Genomic DNA, 20,850 nt, shown 5'->3' with positions numbered 1-20,850 from the left:
TTTTAGGAAAACCTATACTCTCTTTTGCCGCTTAGTTTATGTTTACAGTGACAAATAAGGTTTCTCATATATCTATCCATGGAGACGTTTCTTTTTGCGGTTCAGCATAGATAACGAACTAAATTGCATCAAATGCAACAATAATAGTTTTCTTATTTTCTTATTTTCTTATTTAAGTAGCTTGTAGCTTGTAATAGTTATCTAACCAACCAACCAACCAACCAACCAACCAACCAACCAGCCAGCCAGCCAGCCAGCCAGCCAGCCAGCCAGCCAGCCAGGTAGGTAGGTAGGTAGCCAACCAACCAACCAACCAACCAATCACCCACCCTTGTTTTCAGTTACAAAGTTAAGCTGCATTTACCCTGACAAGCACATATGTACGAAACAATGGGGTGACCTTATTATAAGTTATTATAAGTATTTAGAGACGGAGCCCGGTTGTATGTGCGCAGGCGGCTCTTCACAGTAGTATACCAACATGTCTCTCATCACAGCTTAACTTTTTAACTGAGAAAACAGCTGTGTGTCTCAGAATTTGGAAGACACTTATGCAGCGCTTGTAGGTTTAACTTCTTTTGCAGAGACGGAATTCCATTGGTCGTAATAAGGAACCTTTATTAACAATGACGTGTGTTATTTTCAATATCTATGTTTGATGTTAAAAGGGGGAAATATTTCTCAGGCATCGGGGCGTCGCTTTGAATCCTGTGCCATTTTGGTGACTAACTTAACAAATATTTTGTCAAATTACCTTCTTTTTTTTAAAGAGGTGCCGGGAAAGGTCTATATTTTCATACGAACGTGTACATATTTATACGATTATTCATTTACAGCGGGCGGGTGGATAGCCTAGTGTTTAAGCGTTCGCACGTCACGCCGAAGACCCGGGTTCGATTCCCGACATGGGTACAATGTGTGAAGCCCATTTCTGGTGTCCCCCGTCGTGTTATTGCTGGAATATTGCTAAACGCGGCGTAAAACAATACTCATTCAATAACTCATTTACAGCAAATCTATGACGATTACTTCACAAACATACCAAAGAAAGTCGTAATCTGCACAAAAAAAAACGAAACGCAAAAGTAGTTAAATGGTAAGTATCTGCTGCGGACATCCATACAAAATAAATAACAAAACTGGATTGATATTGATTTGCACGGAAGGAATAGAGTACTGCAGAAATTTGTTGAAAAGATGAAAAAATCGCAAATACACAACCTTGTGCCGAAACACACCAAGATGACACGTGCAACATCACTTGTTGAGCTATACAACGTTGGGTTTTCATTTGCTGAGGGATTAAACGGCACAACGTTACACAGATGAGCGTCTTTGGCCACACGTCTTTCCGATTATGCAACAAGCGAACGCCATTGTCCAACAAGACAACGCCCCACATGGCATTAGCAGGAATTCAGGAATCACAACATCCAGGCCCTGCCATGGTCCTCCGGGATCTCCAGCTTGAAACTGAATCAAGACATTGATGGGTTGCACTGGATCAACGTCAGCAACACAGAACCTCCGACAGTTGGCACAAGCACTGCAGGCAGAGTGGGGGCCACACTTCGGTATCTGAGCTCATGGGACGACAATGCCAGACAGTTTCGGCCATACAAGATATTGAGAACAGATGACCTTCCCCTTCAAAATCTACTGCCCCATGTGTGCCATATGGAACCTGGATCAATCAATGAAAAAAATGTGTGCTAATTTTGAACAATCGATTATCATCTGTTGATTATATATATGATATATAAATTATATTCATATTAACGTTTGCGTCTCTTTTTGGGCAGAGTATAATGTAGTCACTTGCCATAATGTTATAACTCTATCAATGAAAACGAATAACACTAAATATTGTAAGACATAGATCATTGTCGGGTGGTCAGGCTCACTGACGTGGTTCATGCTGATTTGTCTGGTCCAGCCTCGATTATTTACAGATCGCCGTCATTTAGCTGGAATGTGCGGCGTTAAACAAACAAACAAACAAACAAACAAACAAACAAACAAACAAACAAAACATACATCATTGTTGTTGATGAAATTCATGAGCTGACCACTACTTGTTTTATCACCTCACGACCAGGCAGGGTAACAATAAGTACCACAATTTGAACGACTTTCATGTGTGTATGACGCGGCGAGGTTTTCGAACTCTGTCCACTGTGACCTGTGAAGATTCGGGTTAGACTTCAGCAGCCCAACTTCATGCTGGTCGTAAGAGGCGACTGACGGGACCGGCTGACCTGATGCATGTCTTCGTTTCTGCTGCTGCTGCTGCTGCTGCTGCTGCTGATGATGATGATGATGATTATGATTATTATTTATTTATGGAACGTCGTCACATAGCTGGAATATTGCTGGCTGCGGCGGTAAACAACAAACACACAAAAAGCGGTCTGACATTGCAAAATAACAAGCATGTAGCATAGAGGTAAATACTTAGACATACATACATACATACATACATACATACATAGCGGCCATAAAATTTCCCCGTGATGGGATTCGAACCACGGACCTTCTGATCCGAGGTCGGACGACTTGTCCACATGACCAAAGAGGTTAATCCCGTCAGCAAGCTGCCAAGGTAAAGATGTCATCTGTGGGACGACTCCACGCCCTGCTACACATACATACATACATACATACATACATACATTGGTAATGGCTGAATAAAATGATATTAACTAGAAATAGAAATACCATGAAACGGCAATAAATAAATAAATAAATAAATAAATAAACATATTCCGGCGGCCTTCTTTGTTAGACTCAAAATATTGTGTGGCAGGTTTCATTGCTGCAGACTTGTAGTATATCGAATTGTTGATCCTTATGAATATTTTGAGAAACACAAAGTCAGCGATTGTGCGTTGAAGAAAGGGTGTAAGTGCGATCCAAACACACCTGCGATCAGGTTAAAATACCTGCAGCTCGTGCCTCGTTACGTGTTCGGCGATCACTCACCGTTATTATGTAATGATGGCGTTTGTCCTCGTGTGTCAGCTGTGGCTGTCGTCCAATGGAAGTCTGTTTACCCGTGTTGGTGAGAGTTTTATACATTTATCTAACTAAGTACAAAGTATAATATTGGTGTAAATGTGAAAATATGGACTATTTCTTCAAATTTTCATATTTCAATGTTTCGTATGTTCATTGAAACCTTACTGCTCCCGTTTGATTTTAAAAACCCGTGACAACCGAGGTGAACTTGATGACCAAGGGAAAACACAAAGGTCAGGTGAGTTGACCAATGTTAGTACATGTTAAGTATTTCCTTGTATTTCCTTGTACTTGTAGTTGTAGTTGTACTTGTGTTAACGTAAGTTGAGTAAAGCCGACCACACCTCTGCCACTGTAGTGAGGTGCAGTGCTCTAGTCAGCATGCTCATGTGACGTCAGCATGCTCATATGACGTCATTTATTGGTCTGAGCGGCGGTGGAGCAGACTAGCGGTGAAAGCGTTGGCCCATCACGCCGAAGACCCGGGTACGATTCCCCACATATGTACAACGGGTATATGTATGGTTGCAATTTATTCGTTGGTTTTTTTTGCTACTGCCTTAAGTTGTCCTTTATTATTACTGGTTAACTCAGGTTGAACCTAATGAATCTGTTTGGCAGAATTGGGTTAATTGCGGCTTAAAACAATATTGCAAATAAATGCTCACAGCAATAGTGTGTGGCTGGTTGAGTGAGAAATCGAGTAAATAGATAGGTTAACTGTATTAGACATGAAATAAAGATAATATGCCAGATTCAACTGAACGCATGCGACGCGGGTTTGACGCGACTTGATGCCAGGCAGGCAGTTGGGCATTGCTGGGAAATACTGCGTAGATCACAGATTCTACTACCGCTTCAAACAATAAAATGAGAGGTCAGAGGGTCATGTAGTTTCTAAGTAGTTCCGTCAAACAATGAAACACCCATTCAAACAGCATCAATTTGATAATGTGAGTATTTAATCACTCATACTACACTACTGACAAAAACAGCAATCGCAAAATACGGAAATAGACATGCATTGAAGACAAATCTTTGGGGCTATTTCGCAAGAAATTATACCGCCTTCACAGGGATTTTAAGACGCTTTAAAAGCATTGCGTATTTGCGCCTGTAATATTGCTGGCCAATGATTTTAAGCGCTTCATGTAAATAAACAGCCCCTAAATGGTATGTTGTGTCAGTAGATGTACTTTGGCGGCGCAAGCCGGCAGCCGGCATCGCTTCTCGGCCTTTTGGCTAAGATCAAAGTGTAGTATCTGTTCTTATCAGCTTAATATCTGATACGTCTCCTAATGGAGACATCGATATTAAACTGATTTTTAGAATGGGATGAGGTGCCACGGGGCTTGCTCCGCCCTCATCACGGGTTGACCCGGTATTGCAGTACCTCCGGGAATGGCCCACCACTCATATTTCAATCAAAAATTAGAACTCTCAGCTTTGCCTACATCTTCACATTCGTCTTATTTGGCACTGCCGCTCCGTTTTTCGCCCTTAGTTCTCAATAGATACCATATTTTATTACTTTGAAACCTTAGACATATACCTGTTCACACGTGCAGTCCGTCCCTTAACCACACCAACCCCTACAAGTTTGTAAAAGTAGCATTTTTCAACTTTCAGCTACATACAGTCCCCCGTAACCAAGGCCGTCGCCCATGACGCCGCACGCCGGATATGACGTCTAGACAATCACTCTGTCACAACAACAGTCTGCTTCGTCACTACAAGACGTTTTCAACGTCGCATCCCCTCCTAAATAGATGTTTAAAGAACTACACACGCGCCTGACGCGTCATTACACTTTGTGCAAGTGAGTTCATTTTCCAATATTCATTACAGTTCAGTCGGTTTTTTTGTCTTCAATGCAATTTTTCATGCAATTCATTCATTTTTAGCTTTGCTGGACACCTTAAGTATCTTTACCTTTAGTTTATTTAATACATTGGGGCAATTTGGATGGGAATGTCACTCTTACCCACGCGCGACTCTGTCAAAGTCGGGCCCAAGCTAATTCAAGCTGGCCTGTCTCCCCTTGCCTCCCCGACTCCACTCATTAAGTCCTAATGTCGCGGCCGGTATTCAAGTTGGACTGGGTCGCTGCAGGACGTTTACCCAACGTCTGGCCATGCTTTATCGGCGCTCTCTTTATACATAGCAAAATGGGTCTATTTACTCCATTTTTACATTGATCAAAGACGCTGAAAATCTCCACAAACGTCTTGCAGTCGGCTGTCGCACTCGTGTGCTGTCAACATTTTTACAGATTTGCGCCTGTAATATTGCTGGCCAATGATTTTAAGCGCTTCATGTAAATAAACAGCCCCTAAATGGTATGTTGTGTCAGTAGATGTACTTTGGCGGCGCAAGCCGGCAGCCGGCATCGCTTCTCGGCCTTTTGGCTAAGATCAAAGTGTAGTATCTGTTCTTATCAGCTTAATATCTGATACGTCTCCTAATGGAGACATCGATATTAAACTGATTTTTAGAATGGGATGAGGTGCCACGGGGCTTGCTCCGCCCTCATCACGGGTTGACCCGGTATTGCAGTACCTCCGGGAATGGCCCACCACTCATATTTCAATCAAAAATTAGAACTCTCAGCTTTGCCTACATCTTCACATTCGTCTTATTTGGCACTGCCGCTCCGTTTTTCGCCCTTAGTTCTCAATAGATACCATATTTTATTACTTTGAAACCTTAGACATATACCTGTTCACACGTGCAGTCCGTCCCTTAACCACACCAACCCCTACAAGTTTGTAAAAGTAGCATTTTTCAACTTTCAGCTACATACAGTCCCCCGTAACCAAGGCCGTCGCCCATGACGCCGCACGCCGGATATGACGTCTAGACAATCACTCTGTCACAACAACAGTCTGCTTCGTCACTACAAGACGTTTTCAACGTCGCATCCCCTCCTAAATAGATGTTTAAAGAACTACACACGCGCCTGACGCGTCATTACACTTTGTGCAAGTGAGTTCATTTTCCAATATTCATTACAGTTCAGTCGGTTTTTTTGTCTTCAATGCAATTTTTCATGCAATTCATTCATTTTTAGCTTTGCTGGACACCTTAAGTATCTTTACCTTTAGTTTATTTAATACATTGGGGCAATTTGGATGGGAATGTCACTCTTACCCACGCGCGACTCTGTCAAAGTCGGGCCCAAGCTAATTCAAGCTGGCCTGTCTCCCCTTGCCTCCCCGACTCCACTCATTAAGTCCTAATGTCGCGGCCGGTATTCAAGTTGGACTGGGTCGCTGCAGGACGTTTACCCAACGTCTGGCCATGCTTTATCGGCGCTCTCTTTATACATAGCAAAATGGGTCTATTTACTCCATTTTTACATTGATCAAAGACGCTGAAAATCTCCACAAACGTCTTGCAGTCGGCTGTCGCACTCGTGTGCTGTCAACATTTTTACAGATTTGCGCCTGTAATATTGCTGGCCAATGATTTTAAGCGCTTCATGTAAATAAACAGCCCCTAAATGGTATGTTGTGTCAGTAGATGTACTTTGGCGGCGCAAGCCGGCAGCCGGCATCGCTTCTCGGCCTTTTGGCTAAGATCAAAGTGTAGTATCTGTTCTTATCAGCTTAATATCTGATACGTCTCCTAATGGAGACATCGATATTAAACTGATTTTTAGAATGGGATGAGGTGCCACGGGGCTTGCTCCGCCCTCATCACGGGTTGACCCGGTATTGCAGTACCTCCGGGAATGGCCCACCACTCATATTTCAATCAAAAATTAGAACTCTCAGCTTTGCCTACATCTTCACATTCGTCTTATTTGGCACTGCCGCTCCGTTTTTCGCCCTTAGTTCTCAATAGATACCATATTTTATTACTTTGAAACCTTAGACATATACCTGTTCACACGTGCAGTCCGTCCCTTAACCACACCAACCCCTACAAGTTTGTAAAAGTAGCATTTTTCAACTTTCAGCTACATACAGTCCCCCGTAACCAAGGCCGTCGCCCATGACGCCGCACGCCGGATATGACGTCTAGACAATCACTCTGTCACAACAACAGTCTGCTTCGTCACTACAAGACGTTTTCAACGTCGCATCCCCTCCTAAATAGATGTTTAAAGAACTACACACGCGCCTGACGCGTCATTACACTTTGTGCAAGTGAGTTCATTTTCCAATATTCATTACAGTTCAGTCGGTTTTTTTGTCTTCAATGCAATTTTTCATGCAATTCATTCATTTTTAGCTTTGCTGGACACCTTAAGTATCTTTACCTTTAGTTTATTTAATACATTGGGGCAATTTGGATGGGAATGTCACTCTTACCCACGCGCGACTCTGTCAAAGTCGGGCCCAAGCTAATTCAAGCTGGCCTGTCTCCCCTTGCCTCCCCGACTCCACTCATTAAGTCCTAATGTCGCGGCCGGTATTCAAGTTGGACTGGGTCGCTGCAGGACGTTTACCCAACGTCTGGCCATGCTTTATCGGCGCTCTCTTTATACATAGCAAAATGGGTCTATTTACTCCATTTTTACATTGATCAAAGACGCTGAAAATCTCCACAAACGTCTTGCAGTCGGCTGTCGCACTCGTGTGCTGTCAACATTTTTACAGATTTGCGCCTGTAATATTGCTGGCCAATGATTTTAAGCGCTTCATGTAAATAAACAGCCCCTAAATGGTATGTTGTGTCAGTAGATGTACTTTGGCGGCGCAAGCCGGCAGCCGGCATCGCTTCTCGGCCTTTTGGCTAAGATCAAAGTGTAGTATCTGTTCTTATCAGCTTAATATCTGATACGTCTCCTAATGGAGACATCGATATTAAACTGATTTTTAGAATGGGATGAGGTGCCACGGGGCTTGCTCCGCCCTCATCACGGGTTGACCCGGTATTGCAGTACCTCCGGGAATGGCCCACCACTCATATTTCAATCAAAAATTAGAACTCTCAGCTTTGCCTACATCTTCACATTCGTCTTATTTGGCACTGCCGCTCCGTTTTTCGCCCTTAGTTCTCAATAGATACCATATTTTATTACTTTGAAACCTTAGACATATACCTGTTCACACGTGCAGTCCGTCCCTTAACCACACCAACCCCTACAAGTTTGTAAAAGTAGCATTTTTCAACTTTCAGCTACATACAGTCCCCCGTAACCAAGGCCGTCGCCCATGACGCCGCACGCCGGATATGACGTCTAGACAATCACTCTGTCACAACAACAGTCTGCTTCGTCACTACAAGACGTTTTCAACGTCGCATCCCCTCCTAAATAGATGTTTAAAGAACTACACACGCGCCTGACGCGTCATTACACTTTGTGCAAGTGAGTTCATTTTCCAATATTCATTACAGTTCAGTCGGTTTTTTTGTCTTCAATGCAATTTTTCATGCAATTCATTCATTTTTAGCTTTGCTGGACACCTTAAGTATCTTTACCTTTAGTTTATTTAATACATTGGGGCAATTTGGATGGGAATGTCACTCTTACCCACGCGCGACTCTGTCAAAGTCGGGCCCAAGCTAATTCAAGCTGGCCTGTCTCCCCTTGCCTCCCCGACTCCACTCATTAAGTCCTAATGTCGCGGCCGGTATTCAAGTTGGACTGGGTCGCTGCAGGACGTTTACCCAACGTCTGGCCATGCTTTATCGGCGCTCTCTTTATACATAGCAAAATGGGTCTATTTACTCCATTTTTACATTGATCAAAGACGCTGAAAATCTCCACAAACGTCTTGCAGTCGGCTGTCGCACTCGTGTGCTGTCAACATTTTTACAGATTTGCGCCTGTAATATTGCTGGCCAATGATTTTAAGCGCTTCATGTAAATAAACAGCCCCTAAATGGTATGTTGTGTCAGTAGATGTACTTTGGCGGCGCAAGCCGGCAGCCGGCATCGCTTCTCGGCCTTTTGGCTAAGATCAAAGTGTAGTATCTGTTCTTATCAGCTTAATATCTGATACGTCTCCTAATGGAGACATCGATATTAAACTGATTTTTAGAATGGGATGAGGTGCCACGGGGCTTGCTCCGCCCTCATCACGGGTTGACCCGGTATTGCAGTACCTCCGGGAATGGCCCACCACTCATATTTCAATCAAAAATTAGAACTCTCAGCTTGCCTACATCTTCACATTCGTCTTATTTGGCACTGCCGCTCCGTTTTTCGCCCTTAGTTCTCAATAGATACCATATTTTATTACTTTGAAACCTTAGACATATACCTGTTCACACGTGCAGTCCGTCCCTTAACCACACCAACCCCTACAAGTTTGTAAAAGTAGCATTTTTCAACTTTCAGCTACATACAGTCCCCCGTAACCAAGGCCGTCGCCCATGACGCCGCACGCCGGATATGACGTCTAGACAATCACTCTGTCACAACAACAGTCTGCTTCGTCACTACAAGACGTTTTCAACGTCGCATCCCCTCCTAAATAGATGTTTAAAGAACTACACACGCGCCTGACGCGTCATTACACTTTGTGCAAGTGAGTTCATTTTCCAATATTCATTACAGTTCAGTCGGTTTTTTTGTCTTCAATGCAATTTTTCATGCAATTCATTCATTTTTAGCTTTGCTGGACACCTTAAGTATCTTTACCTTTAGTTTATTTAATACATTGGGGCAATTTGGATGGGAATGTCACTCTTACCCACGCGCGACTCTGTCAAAGTCGGGCCCAAGCTAATTCAAGCTGGCCTGTCTCCCCTTGCCTCCCCGACTCCACTCATTAAGTCCTAATGTCGCGGCCGGTATTCAAGTTGGACTGGGTCGCTGCAGGACGTTTACCCAACGTCTGGCCATGCTTTATCGGCGCTCTCTTTATACATAGCAAAATGGGTCTATTTACTCCATTTTTACATTGATCAAAGACGCTGAAAATCTCCACAAACGTCTTGCAGTCGGCTGTCGCACTCGTGTGCTGTCAACATTTTTACAGATTTGCGCCTGTAATATTGCTGGCCAATGATTTTAAGCGCTTCATGTAAATAAACAGCCCCTAAATGGTATGTTGTGTCAGTAGATGTACTTTGGCGGCGCAAGCCGGCAGCCGGCATCGCTTCTCGGCCTTTTGGCTAAGATCAAAGTGTAGTATCTGTTCTTATCAGCTTAATATCTGATACGTCTCCTAATGGAGACATCGATATTAAACTGATTTTTAGAATGGGATGAGGTGCCACGGGGCTTGCTCCGCCCTCATCACGGGTTGACCCGGTATTGCAGTACCTCCGGGAATGGCCCACCACTCATATTTCAATCAAAAATTAGAACTCTCAGCTTTGCCTACATCTTCACATTCGTCTTATTTGGCACTGCCGCTCCGTTTTTCGCCCTTAGTTCTCAATAGATACCATATTTTATTACTTTGAAACCTTAGACATATACCTGTTCACACGTGCAGTCCGTCCCTTAACCACACCAACCCCTACAAGTTTGTAAAAGTAGCATTTTTCAACTTTCAGCTACATACAGTCCCCCGTAACCAAGGCCGTCGCCCATGACGCCGCACGCCGGATATGACGTCTAGACAATCACTCTGTCACAACAACAGTCTGCTTCGTCACTACAAGACGTTTTCAACGTCGCATCCCCTCCTAAATAGATGTTTAAAGAACTACACACGCGCCTGACGCGTCATTACACTTTGTGCAAGTGAGTTCATTTTCCAATATTCATTACAGTTCAGTCGGTTTTTTTGTCTTCAATGCAATTTTTCATGCAATTCATTCATTTTTAGCTTTGCTGGACACCTTAAGTATCTTTACCTTTAGTTTATTTAATACATTGGGGCAATTTGGATGGGAATGTCACTCTTACCCACGCGCGACTCTGTCAAAGTCGGGCCCAAGCTAATTCAAGCTGGCCTGTCTCCCCTTGCCTCCCCGACTCCACTCATTAAGTCCTAATGTCGCGGCCGGTATTCAAGTTGGACTGGGTCGCTGCAGGACGTTTACCCAACGTCTGGCCATGCTTTATCGGCGCTCTCTTTATACATAGCAAAATGGGTCTATTTACTCCATTTTTACATTGATCAAAGACGCTGAAAATCTCCACAAACGTCTTGCAGTCGGCTGTCGCACTCGTGTGCTGTCAACATTTTTACAGATTTGCGCCTGTAATATTGCTGGCCAATGATTTTAAGCGCTTCATGTAAATAAACAGCCCCTAAATGGTATGTTGTGTCAGTAGATGTACTTTGGCGGCGCAAGCCGGCAGCCGGCATCGCTTCTCGGCCTTTTGGCTAAGATCAAAGTGTAGTATCTGTTCTTATCAGCTTAATATCTGATACGTCTCCTAATGGAGACATCGATATTAAACTGATTTTTAGAATGGGATGAGGTGCCACGGGGCTTGCTCCGCCCTCATCACGGGTTGACCCGGTATTGCAGTACCTCCGGGAATGGCCCACCACTCATATTTCAATCAAAAATTAGAACTCTCAGCTTTGCCTACATCTTCACATTCGTCTTATTTGGCACTGCCGCTCCGTTTTTCGCCCTTAGTTCTCAATAGATACCATATTTTATTACTTTGAAACCTTAGACATATACCTGTTCACACGTGCAGTCCGTCCCTTAACCACACCAACCCCTACAAGTTTGTAAAAGTAGCATTTTTCAACTTTCAGCTACATACAGTCCCCCGTAACCAAGGCCGTCGCCCATGACGCCGCACGCCGGATATGACGTCTAGACAATCACTCTGTCACAACAACAGTCTGCTTCGTCACTACAAGACGTTTTCAACGTCGCATCCCCTCCTAAATAGATGTTTAAAGAACTACACACGCGCCTGACGCGTCATTACACTTTGTGCAAGTGAGTTCATTTTCCAATATTCATTACAGTTCAGTCGGTTTTTTTGTCTTCAATGCAATTTTTCATGCAATTCATTCATTTTTAGCTTTGCTGGACACCTTAAGTATCTTTACCTTTAGTTTATTTAATACATTGGGGCAATTTGGATGGGAATGTCACTCTTACCCACGCGCGACTCTGTCAAAGTCGGGCCCAAGCTAATTCAAGCTGGCCTGTCTCCCCTTGCCTCCCCGACTCCACTCATTAAGTCCTAATGTCGCGGCCGGTATTCAAGTTGGACTGGGTCGCTGCAGGACGTTTACCCAACGTCTGGCCATGCTTTATCGGCGCTCTCTTTATACATAGCAAAATGGGTCTATTTACTCCATTTTTACATTGATCAAAGACGCTGAAAATCTCCACAAACGTCTTGCAGTCGGCTGTCGCACTCGTGTGCTGTCAACATTTTTACAGATTTGCGCCTGTAATATTGCTGGCCAATGATTTTAAGCGCTTCATGTAAATAAACAGCCCCTAAATGGTATGTTGTGTCAGTAGATGTACTTTGGCGGCGCAAGCCGGCAGCCGGCATCGCTTCTCGGCCTTTTGGCTAAGATCAAAGTGTAGTATCTGTTCTTATCAGCTTAATATCTGATACGTCTCCTAATGGAGACATCGATATTAAACTGATTTTTAGAATGGGATGAGGTGCCACGGGGCTTGCTCCGCCCTCATCACGGGTTGACCCGGTATTGCAGTACCTCCGGGAATGGCCCACCACTCATATTTCAATCAAAAATTAGAACTCTCAGCTTTGCCTACATCTTCACATTCGTCTTATTTGGCACTGCCGCTCCGTTTTTCGCCCTTAGTTCTCAATAGATACCATATTTTATTACTTTGAAACCTTAGACATATACCTGTTCACACGTGCAGTCCGTCCCTTAACCACACCAACCCCTACAAGTTTGTAAAAGTAGCATTTTTCAACTTTCAGCTACATACAGTCCCCCGTAACCAAGGCCGTCGCCCATGACGCCGCACGCCGGATATGACGTCTAGACAATCACTCTGTCACAACAACAGTCTGCTTCGTCACTACAAGACGTTTTCAACGTCGCATCCCCTCCTAAATAGATGTTTAAAGAACTACACACGCGCCTGACGCGTCATTACACTTTGTGCAAGTGAGTTCATTTTCCAATATTCATTACAGTTCAGTCGGTTTTTTTGTCTTCAATGCAATTTTTCATGCAATTCATTCATTTTTAGCTTTGCTGGACACCTTAAGTATCTTTACCTTTAGTTTATTTAATACATTGGGGCAATTTGGATGGGAATGTCACTCTTACCCACGCGCGACTCTGTCAAAGTCGGGCCCAAGCTAATTCAAGCTGGCCTGTCTCCCCTTGCCTCCCCGACTCCACTCATTAAGTCCTAATGTCGCGGCCGGTATTCAAGTTGGACTGGGTCGCTGCAGGACGTTTACCCAACGTCTGGCCATGCTTTATCGGCGCTCTCTTTATACATAGCAAAATGGGTCTATTTACTCCATTTTTACATTGATCAAAGACGCTGAAAATCTCCACAAAACGTCTTGCAGTCGGCTGTCGCACTCGTGTGCTGTCAACATTTTTACAGATTTGCGCCTGTAATATTGCTGGCCAATGATTTTAAGCGCTTCATGTAAATAAACAGCCCCTAAATGGTATGTTGTGTCAGTAGATGTACTTTGGCGGCGCAAGCCGGCAGCCGGCATCGCTTCTCGGCCTTTTGGCTAAGATCAAAGTGTAGTATCTGTTCTTATCAGCTTAATATCTGATACGTCTCCTAATGGAGACATCGATATTAAACTGATTTTTAGAATGGGATGAGGTGCCACGGGGCTTGCTCCGCCCTCATCACGGGTTGACCCGGTATTGCAGTACCTCCGGGAATGGCCCACCACTCATATTTCAATCAAAAATTAGAACTCTCAGCTTTGCCTACATCTTCACATTCGTCTTATTTGGCACTGCCGCTCCGTTTTTCGCCCTTAGTTCTCAATAGATACCATATTTTATTACTTTGAAACCTTAGACATATACCTGTTCACAACGTGCAGTCCGTCCCTTAACCACACCAACCCCTACAAGTTTGTAAAAGTAGCATTTTTCAACTTTCAGCTACATACAGTCCCCCGTAACCAAGGCCGTCGCCCATGACGCCGCACGCCGGATATGACGTCTAGACAATCACTCTGTCACAACAACAGTCTGCTTCGTCACTACAAGACGTTTTCAACGTCGCATCCCCTCCTAAATAGATGTTTAAAGAACTACACACGCGCCTGACGCGTCATTACACTTTGTGCAAGTGAGTTCATTTTCCAATATTCATTACAGTTCAGTCGGTTTTTTTGTCTTCAATGCAATTTTTTCATGCAATTCATTCATTTTTAGCTTTGCTGGACACCTTAAGTATCTTTACCTTTAGTTTATTTAATACATTGGGGCAATTTGGATGGGAATGTCACTCTTACCCACGCGCGACTCTGTCAAAGTCGGGCCCAAGCTAATTCAAGCTGGCCTGTCTCCCCTTGCCTCCCCGACTCCACTCATTAAGTCCTAATGTCGCGGCCGGTATTCAAGTTGGACTGGGTCGCTGCAGGACGTTTACCCAACGTCTGGCCATGCTTTATCGGCGCTCTCTTTATACATAGCAAAATGGGTCTATTTACTCCATTTTTACATTGATCAAAGACGCTGAAAATCTCCACAAACGTCTTGCAGTCGGCTGTCGCACTCGTGTGCTGTCAACATTTTTACAGATTTGCGCCTGTAATATTGCTGGCCAATGATTTTAAGCGCTTCATGTAAATAAACAGCCCCTAAATGGTATGTTGTGTCAGTAGATGTACTTTGGCGGCGCAAGCCGGCAGCCGGCATCGCTTCTCGGCCTTTTGGCTAAGATCAAAGTGTAGTATCTGTTCTTATCAGCTTAATATCTGATACGTCTCCTAATGGAGACATCGATATTAAACTGATTTTTAGAATGGGATGAGGTGCCACGGGGCTTGCTCCGCCCCTCATCACGGGTTGACCCGGTATTGCAGTACCTCCGGGAATGGCCCACCACTCATATTTCAATCAAAAATTAGAACTCTCAGCTTTGCCTACATCTTCACATTCGTCTTATTTGGCACTGCCGCTCCGTTTTTCGCCCTTAGTTCTCAATAGATACCATATTTTATTACTTTGAAACCTTAGACATATACCTGTTCACACGTGCAGTCCGTCCCTTAACCACACCAACCCCTACAAGTTTGTAAAAGTAGCATTTTTCAACTTTCAGCTACATACAGTCCCCCGTAACCAAGGCCGTCGCCCATGACGCCGCACGCCGGATATGACGTCTAGACAATCACTCTGTCACAACAACAGTCTGCTTCGTCACTACAAGACGTTTTCAACGTCGCATCCCCTCCTAAATAGATGTTTAAAGAACTACACACGCGCCTGACGCGTCATTACACTTTGTGCAAGTGAGTTCATTTTCCAATATTCATTACAGTTCAGTCGGTTTTTTTGTCTTCAATGCAATTTTTCATGCAATTCATTCATTTTTAGCTTTGCTGGACACCTTAAGTATCTTTACCTTTAGTTTATTTAATACATTGGGGCAATTTGGATGGGAATGTCACTCTTACCCACGCGCGACTCTGTCAAAGTCGGGCCCAAGCTAATTCAAGCTGGCCTGTCTCCCCTTGCCTCCCCGACTCCACTCATTAAGTCCTAATGTCGCGGCCGGTATTCAAGTTGGACTGGGTCGCTGCAGGACGTTTACCCAACGTCTGGCCATGCTTTATCGGCGCTCTCTTTATACATAGCAAAATGGGTCTATTTACTCCATTTTTACATTGATCAAAGACGCTGAAAATCTCCACAAACGTCTTGCAGTCGGCTGTCGCACTCGTGTGCTGTCAACATTTTTACAGATTTGCGCCTGTAATATTGCTGGCCAATGATTTTAAGCGCTTCATGTAAATAAACAGCCCCTAAATGGTATGTTGTGTCAGTAGATGTACTTTGGCGGCGCAAGCCGGCAGCCGGCATCGCTTCTCGGCCTTTTGGCTAAGATCAAAGTGTAGTATCTGTTCTTATCAGCTTAATATCTGATACGTCTCCTAATGGAGACATCGATATTAAACTGATTTTTAGAATGGGATGAGGTGCCACGGGGCTTGCTCCGCCCTCATCACGGGTTGACCCGGTATTGCAGTACCTCCGGGAATGGCCCACCACTCATATTTCAATCAAAAATTAGAACTCTCAGCTTTGCCTACATCTTCACATTCGTCTTATTTGGCACTGCCGCTCCGTTTTTCGCCCTTAGTTCTCAATAGATACCATATTTTATTACTTTGAAACCTTAGACATATACCTGTTCACACGTGCAGTCCGTCCCTTAACCACACCAACCCCTACAAGTTTGTAAAAGTAGCATTTTTCAACTTTCAGCTACATACAGTCCCCCCGTAACCAAGGCCGTCGCCCATGACGCCGCACGCCGGATATGACGTCTAGACAATCACTCTGTCACAACAACAGTCTGCTTCGTCACTACAAGACGTTTTCAACGTCGCATCCCCCTCCTAAATAGATGTTTAAAGAACTACACACGCGCCTGACGCGTCATTACACTTTGTGCAAGTGAGTTCATTTTCCAATATTCATTACAGTTCAGTCGGTTTTTTTTGTCTTCAATGCAATTTTTCATGCAATTCATTCATTTTTAGCTTTGCTGGACACCTTAAGTATCTTTACCTTTAGTTTATTTAATACATTGGGGCAATTTGGATGGGAATGTCACTCTTACCCACGCGCGACTCTGTCAAAGTCGGGCCCAAGCTAATTCAAGCTGGCCTGTCTCCCCTTGCCTCCCCGACTCCACTCATTAAGTCCTAATGTCGCGGCCGGTATTCAAGTTGGACTGGGTCGCTGCAGGACGTTTACCCCAACGTCTGGCCATGCTTTATCGGCGCTCTCTTTATACATAGCAAAATGGGTCTATTTACTCCATTTTTACATTGATCAAAGACGCTGAAAATCTCCACAAACGTCTTGCAGTCGGCTGTCGCACTCGTGTGCTGTCAACATTTTTACAGATTTGCGCCTGTAATATTGCTGGCCAATGATTTTAAGCGCTTCATGTAAATAAACAGCCCCTAAATGGTATGTTGTGTCAGTAGATGTACTTTGGCGGCGCAAGCCGGCAGCCGGCATCGCTTCTCGGCCTTTTGGCTAAGATCAAAGTGTAGTATCTGTTCTTATCAGCTTAATATCTGATACGTCTCCTAATGGAGACATCGATATTAAACTGATTTTTAGAATGGGATGAGGTGCCACGGGGCTTGCTCCGCCCTCATCACGGGTTGACCCGGTATTGCAGTACCTCCGGGAATGGCCCACCACTCATATTTCAATCAAAAATTAGAACTCTCAGCTTTGCCTACATCTTCACATTCGTCTTATTTGGCACTGCCGCTCCGTTTTTCGCCCTTAGTTCTCAATAGATACCATATTTTATTACTTTGAAACCTTAGACATATACCTGTTCACACGTGCAGTCCGTCCCTTAACCACACCAACCCCTACAAGTTTGTAAAAGTAGCATTTTTCAACTTTCAGCTACATACAGTCCCCCCGTAACCAAGGCCGTCGCCCATGACGCCGCACGCCGGATATGACGTCTAGACAATCACTCTGTCACAACAACAGTCTGCTTCGTCACTACAAGACGTTTTCAACGTCGCATCCCCTCCTAAATAGATGTTTAAAGAACTACACACGCGCCTGACGCGTCATTACACTTTGTGCAAGTGAGTTCATTTTCCAATATTCATTACAGTTCAGTCGGTTTTTTTGTCTTCAATGCAATTTTTCATGCAATTCATTCATTTTTAGCTTTGCTGGACACCTTAAGTATCTTTACCTTTAGTTTATTTAATACATTGGGGCAATTTGGATGGGAATGTCACTCTTACCCACGCGCGACTCTGTCAAAGTCGGGCCCAAGCTAATTCAAGCTGGCCTGTCTCCCCTTGCCTCCCCGACTCCACTCATTAAGTCCTAATGTCGCGGCCGGTATTCAAGTTGGACTGGGTCGCTGCAGGACGTTTACCCAACGTCTGGCCATGCTTTATCGGCGCTCTCTTTATACATAGCAAAATGGGTCTATTTACTCCATTTTTACATTGATCAAAGACGCTGAAAATCTCCACAAACGTCTTGCAGTCGGCTGTCGCACTCGTGTGCTGTCAACATTTTTACAGATTTGCGCCTGTAATATTGCTGGCCAATGATTTTAAGCGCTTCATGTAAATAAACAGCCCCTAAATGGTATGTTGTGTCAGTAGATGTACTTTGGCGGCGCAAGCCGGCAGCCGGCATCGCTTCTCGGCCTTTTGGCTAAGATCAAAGTGTAGTATCTGTTCTTATCAGCTTAATATCTGATACGTCTCCTAATGGAGACATCGATATTAAACTGATTTTTAGAATGGGATGAGGTGCCACGGGGCTTGCTCCGCCCTCATCACGGGTTGACCCGGTATTGCAGTACCTCCGGGAATGGCCCACCACTCATATTTCAATCAAAAATTAGAACTCTCAGCTTTGCCTACATCTTCACATTCGTCTTATTTGGCACTGCCGCTCCGTTTTTCGCCCTTAGTTAGATACCATATTTTATTACTTTGAAACCTTAGACATATACCTGTTCACACGTGCAGTCCGTCCCTTAACCACACCAACCCCTACAAGTTTGTAAAAGTAGCATTTTTCAACTTTCAGCTACATACAGTCCCCCGTAACCAAGGCCGTCGCCCATGACGCCGCACGCCGGATATGACGTCTAGACAATCACTCTGTCACAACAACAGTCTGCTTCGTCACTACAAGACGTTTTCAACGTCGCATCCCCCCCTAAATAGATGTTTAAAGAACTACACACGCGCCTGACGCGTCATTACACTTTGTGCAAGTGAGTTCATTTTCCAATATTCATTACAGTTCAGTCGGTTTTTTTGTCTTCAATGCAATTTTTCATGCAATTCATTCATTTTTAGCTTTGCTGGACACCTTAAGTATCTTTACCTTTAGTTTATTTAATACATTGGGGCAATTTGGATGGGAATGTCACTCTTACCCACGCGCGACTCTGTCAAAGTCGGGCCCAAGCTAATTCAAGCTGGCCTGTCTCCCCTTGCCTCCCCGACTCCACTCATTAAGTCCTAATGTCGCGGCCGGTATTCACGTTGGACTGGGTCGCTGCAGGACGTTTACCCAACGTCTGGCCATGCTTTATCGGCGCTCTCTTTATACATAGCAAAATGGGTCTATTTACTCCATTTTTACATTCATCAAAGACGCTGAAAATCTCCACAAACGTCTTGCAGTCGGGTGTCGCACTCGTGTGCTGTCAACATTTTTACAGATTGGCGCCTGTAATATTGCTGGCCAATGATTTTAAGCGCTTCATGTAAATAAACAGCCCCTAAATGGTATGTTGTGTCAGTAGATGTACTTTGGCGGCGCAAGCCGGCAGCCGGCATCGCTTCTCGGCCTTTTGGCTAAGATCAAAGTGTAGTATCTGTTCTTATCAGCTTAATATCTGATACGTCTCCTAATGGAGACATCGATATTAAACTGATTTTTAGAATGGGATGAGGTGCCACGGGGCTTGCTCCGCCCTCATCACGGGTTGACCCGGTATTGCAGTACCTCCGGGAATGGCCCACCACTCATATTTCAATCAAAAATTAGAACTCTCAGCTTTGCCTACATCTTCACATTCGTCTTATTTGGCATTGCCGCTCCGTTTTTCGCCCTTAATTCTCAATAGATACCATATTTTATTACTTTGAAACCTTAGACATATACCTGTTCACACGTGCAGTCCGTCCCTTAACCACACCAACCCCTACAAGTTTGTAAAAGTAGCATTTTTCAACTTTCAGCTACATACAGTCCCCCGTAACCAAGCCGTCGCCATGACGCCGCACGCCGGATATGACGTCTAGACAATCACTCTGTCACAACAACAGTCTGCTTCGTCACTACAAGACGTTTTCAACGTCGCATCCCCCCCTAAATAGATGTTTAAAGAACTACACACGCGCCCTGACGCGTCATTACACTTTGTGCAAGTGAGTTCATTTTCCAATATTCATTACAGTTCAGTCGGTTTTTTTGTCTTCAATGCAATTTTTCATGCAATTCATTCATTTTTAGCTTTGCTGGACACCTTAAGTATCTTTACCTTTAGTTTATTTAATACATTGGGGCAATTTGGATGGGGAATGTCACTCTTACCCACGCGCGACTCTGTCAAAGTCGGGCCAAGCTAATTCAAGGCTGGCCTGTCTCCCCTTGCCTCCCCGACTCCACTCATTAAGTCCTAATGTCGCGGCCGGTATTCACGTTGGACTGGGTCGCTGCAGGACGTTTACCCAACGTCTGGCCATGCTTTATCGGCGCTCTCTTTATACATAGCAAAATGGGTCTATTTACTCCATTTTTACATTCATCAAAGACGCTGAAAATCTCCACAAACGTCTTGCAGTCGGGTGTCGCACTCGTGTGCTGTCAACATTTTTACAGATTGGCGCCTGTAATATTGCTGGCCAATGATTTTAAGCGCTTCATGTAAATAAACAGCCCCTAAATGGTATGTTGTGTCAGTAGATGTACTTTGGCGGCGCAAGCCGGCAGCCGGCATCGCTTCTCGGCCTTTTGGCTAAGATCAAAGTGTAGTATCTGTTCTTATCAGCTTAATATCTGATACGTCTCCTAATGGAGACATCGATATTAAACTGATTTTTAGAATGGGATGAGGTGCCACGGGGCTTGCTCCGCCCTCATCACGGGTTGACCCGGTATTGCAGTACCTCCGGGAATGGCCCACCACTCATATTTCAATCAAAAATTAGAACTCTCAGCTTTGCCTACATCTTCACATTCGTCTTATTTGGCATTGCCGCTCCGTTTTTCGCCCCTTAAT

General features: G+C 44.3%; 15 non-coding genes across 15 annotated transcripts; all 15 read left to right on the top strand.

The window, feature by feature from the left end:
- Positions 1 to 4,240: 4,240 nt before the first annotated feature.
- Positions 4,241 to 4,433, top strand: LOC139441840 (U2 spliceosomal RNA). Its single transcript, XR_011651681.1, has one exon. It is a non-coding gene; the product is annotated as a U2 spliceosomal RNA (small nuclear RNA).
- Positions 4,434 to 5,406: 973 nt separating this feature from the next.
- On the top strand, positions 5,407 to 5,599 carry LOC139441839 (U2 spliceosomal RNA). The gene has a single exon (XR_011651680.1). It is a non-coding gene; the product is annotated as a U2 spliceosomal RNA (small nuclear RNA).
- Positions 5,600 to 6,572: 973 nt separating this feature from the next.
- On the top strand, positions 6,573 to 6,765 carry LOC139441838 (U2 spliceosomal RNA). Its single transcript, XR_011651679.1, has one exon. It is a non-coding gene; the product is annotated as a U2 spliceosomal RNA (small nuclear RNA).
- A 973-nt stretch (positions 6,766 to 7,738) lies between these two features.
- On the top strand, positions 7,739 to 7,931 carry LOC139441837 (U2 spliceosomal RNA). Its single transcript, XR_011651678.1, has one exon. It is a non-coding gene; the product is annotated as a U2 spliceosomal RNA (small nuclear RNA).
- A 973-nt stretch (positions 7,932 to 8,904) lies between these two features.
- LOC139441836 (U2 spliceosomal RNA) lies at positions 8,905 to 9,097 on the top strand. Its single transcript, XR_011651677.1, has one exon. It is a non-coding gene; the product is annotated as a U2 spliceosomal RNA (small nuclear RNA).
- Positions 9,098 to 10,069: 972 nt separating this feature from the next.
- LOC139441834 (U2 spliceosomal RNA) lies at positions 10,070 to 10,262 on the top strand. Its single transcript, XR_011651676.1, has one exon. It is a non-coding gene; the product is annotated as a U2 spliceosomal RNA (small nuclear RNA).
- A 973-nt stretch (positions 10,263 to 11,235) lies between these two features.
- On the top strand, positions 11,236 to 11,428 carry LOC139441833 (U2 spliceosomal RNA). Its single transcript, XR_011651675.1, has one exon. It is a non-coding gene; the product is annotated as a U2 spliceosomal RNA (small nuclear RNA).
- Positions 11,429 to 12,401: 973 nt separating this feature from the next.
- LOC139441832 (U2 spliceosomal RNA) lies at positions 12,402 to 12,594 on the top strand. The gene has a single exon (XR_011651674.1). It is a non-coding gene; the product is annotated as a U2 spliceosomal RNA (small nuclear RNA).
- A 974-nt stretch (positions 12,595 to 13,568) lies between these two features.
- LOC139441831 (U2 spliceosomal RNA) lies at positions 13,569 to 13,761 on the top strand. The gene has a single exon (XR_011651673.1). It is a non-coding gene; the product is annotated as a U2 spliceosomal RNA (small nuclear RNA).
- Positions 13,762 to 14,736: 975 nt separating this feature from the next.
- LOC139441829 (U2 spliceosomal RNA) lies at positions 14,737 to 14,930 on the top strand. The gene has a single exon (XR_011651671.1). It is a non-coding gene; the product is annotated as a U2 spliceosomal RNA (small nuclear RNA).
- Positions 14,931 to 15,903: 973 nt separating this feature from the next.
- LOC139441830 (U2 spliceosomal RNA) lies at positions 15,904 to 16,096 on the top strand. Its single transcript, XR_011651672.1, has one exon. It is a non-coding gene; the product is annotated as a U2 spliceosomal RNA (small nuclear RNA).
- A 977-nt stretch (positions 16,097 to 17,073) lies between these two features.
- LOC139441844 (U2 spliceosomal RNA) lies at positions 17,074 to 17,266 on the top strand. The gene has a single exon (XR_011651685.1). It is a non-coding gene; the product is annotated as a U2 spliceosomal RNA (small nuclear RNA).
- A 974-nt stretch (positions 17,267 to 18,240) lies between these two features.
- Positions 18,241 to 18,433, top strand: LOC139441843 (U2 spliceosomal RNA). Its single transcript, XR_011651684.1, has one exon. It is a non-coding gene; the product is annotated as a U2 spliceosomal RNA (small nuclear RNA).
- Positions 18,434 to 19,400: 967 nt separating this feature from the next.
- On the top strand, positions 19,401 to 19,593 carry LOC139441842 (U2 spliceosomal RNA). The gene has a single exon (XR_011651683.1). It is a non-coding gene; the product is annotated as a U2 spliceosomal RNA (small nuclear RNA).
- A 973-nt stretch (positions 19,594 to 20,566) lies between these two features.
- Positions 20,567 to 20,759, top strand: LOC139441841 (U2 spliceosomal RNA). The gene has a single exon (XR_011651682.1). It is a non-coding gene; the product is annotated as a U2 spliceosomal RNA (small nuclear RNA).
- Positions 20,760 to 20,850: the final 91 nt, after the last annotated feature.

Source organism: Haliotis cracherodii, unplaced genomic scaffold, assembly GCF_022045235.1.
Source record: "Haliotis cracherodii isolate W230 unplaced genomic scaffold, xgHalCrac1.p SCAF_45, whole genome shotgun sequence".
NCBI lineage: Eukaryota > Metazoa > Mollusca > Gastropoda > Lepetellida > Haliotidae > Haliotis > Haliotis cracherodii.
Note: the sequence above shows the minus strand (reverse complement) of the source record. Positions and strands in the feature narration are given on the sequence as shown.